This window comes from Siphateles boraxobius, unplaced genomic scaffold, assembly GCF_051911475.1.
Source record: "Siphateles boraxobius isolate OS27281-9 unplaced genomic scaffold, OSU_SipBor_1 30, whole genome shotgun sequence".
NCBI classification, from domain to species: Eukaryota; Metazoa; Chordata; class Actinopteri; order Cypriniformes; family Leuciscidae; genus Siphateles; species Siphateles boraxobius.
In genome coordinates, this window is record NW_027508920.1 from 14,345,351 (window position 1) to 14,347,500 (window position 2,150).

At 34.9% G+C, this 2,150-nt stretch overlaps 1 protein-coding gene across 2 annotated transcripts in view; it reads left to right on the plus strand.

Moving 5' to 3' along the window:
* Nucleotides 1-788: 788 nt before the first annotated feature.
* The window catches only part of veph1 (ventricular zone expressed PH domain-containing 1), a 208,789-nt gene continuing 207,427 nt past the window's right edge, over nt 789-2,150 (plus strand). For both annotated transcript variants that reach the window (XR_013210475.1, XM_077248327.1), the window contains exon 1: nt 789-916. The gene's annotated coding sequence lies outside the window, so the exon portion shown is untranslated. The remainder of the gene's footprint in view (nt 917-2,150) is intronic.

Here is a 2,150-nt window from a genome sequence, read left to right on the forward strand (position 1 = left end):
ATTCTGGATACTCAATCTGGCGCGTGCAATGATGACGCAGTGAATAGTGACGATTCTCTCTGACCAATCAGCAGTCGGCATTGTTTTCACGTCACATTTTAGTATCGCCTTAGCTCGCCTCAGCTCGCTTAGAACCTCGCCGGAGGTGGTACGAAAAAAAGTACCCGAAAGCAGATACTGGTACAACTTTTACACAGTGGAAAACCAAACAAAGGCGAGTCGAGTCGAGTCGAGCCGAGCCGAGGCGAGCTGGTACTGTGTAGTGGAAAAGCGCCATTAGTTTCCACTTAGTCCTGTTCACACACACAGATTCACGCATCCCTGCACTTTATGATATTCTCACACCTCATTTATTTTTCTTTGTTTAAACTTAATAGTTGTTTGGTTTACAATAAATAAAACCTTTTTAATTGGCCTATACCTGTTGTTCGTGTCCCCTCTTTTTTGCCACAGGCTATGAGCCGGCGTGTGACAGTAGTTACTTATTTTTTATATTCATGTTTTATTCACTTTTTTTTAGTATTTAAACAATTTTTTATTAGTTTTTTTATATTTAAAAAAATATTTTGTTAATGTAGTTATTTATTTATATAAGTAAAAATATTATTTATTTATTTTATTTTATTCATTAAGTATAAAAACGTGATATTTAACGGCTCTGGTACCCCCTAGCACCCCTTGCGGCACCCTGGGGGTCAGAAATGCACCTGTTGCTAAATGTAACACCAGCTCTGACCACGCGGCGGCGAAACGGTCACCTACAGCTGCTCTCAAATGACTGGAAATAAAACTGCGTCCTGTGGGAGAAGTTGGTAGAAACAGCGAGCATCTCGAATGGGATTATTCAGAAATCGAACATTTCGCATTTTTGTTTTCATATCAGCTGCTAAGACACGGATTGGTGGACAGAAAAGGGGTGAGTGAGTGTATTTTGAGAGCCTGCTTTTGCTCATATGATGCTTGAGGAAATGTGTTTTGACATCAGCTATCCCCAGTAAAAGTTGATCAGGGGTGTGCGAGAAACACAGCATCCTTATGCTAGCAATAAAGATTTAATTACTAATTCTTTTCAGTGAATCCACAGATAAGATTCAATGAATTAATATATATCGATGTGTTCAAAGTTGGTCTGTTTAACTGCGGTGGTCGCGTTCATTCTGAATACACAGTCACGTGCAAATGATCCCAATATACTATATTTCATCATAATTAAGTTGTTTGTTTGGCAGATATAGATTTTAAGTGTATTATAGAGCAACACTATCATTACATTTCGCGGTTCACATGTTGATGTCTAAAGTGGCTGAGATATGTAACGGGGTCATTGGTATTCAGTGCATTTTGGACAACATACAATTTAGAAAATCAAACTCAGTTTTTAAAATATATTTTATGTAATCATGGGTGATGTAAAACATTTGAAAAATAATATTGGTCAAGCTCGGGAGAACCATTTATTAAATAAATGTAATGAATGATAGAACAAAAATGACTTTGTTTAGGAAAAAATATAGCTACAACAGTTTAAAATACGTAGGCTGATTCTAATTTATGGGCATTGTGTAGCTACATTTTCTTAGACAGCTATTGTCCCTTTAAAACATATGAGTTGTTAACTTAAATGATCAGGGAATGTATGTATTATGATGCATTGGGCCTATAGCCTATGTATTACTTTTTTTAAAAATATACAAATGCCTAGATGACTTTTCTGTTTAATTTTTACAAGTACTACATTATTGGTACTACAATACATTTTTAACTTTATTTATTGCTTTTTTATGACATTATTGTAAAAAACAAACAAACTGCCTATTAGGGTGGACAGGTATAGAAAATTGATGGATGGATGATTTCCAATCTCTCACATACAACCAGACATTACTTTTGTTTGAACAACATTTTGATTGTAAACCATATGTAAAACATTACCAAAGAAGAACTTCAACATAAATTACTCAATTATTCTGTTAGGTCTTCTGATTTAACAGGGTGGACACTAACAGAGTGGACATTCTGCCCTAAAATCAGCCACTGCAGCATGTCTGAGAAAAAAGAAGCTAACATAGAAGGTTTATCAAAAAAAGAACTGCATGGGTTTTAAAAATTGTATTTTTAAAAATATGATTTTCTATTAAATATAACATTTG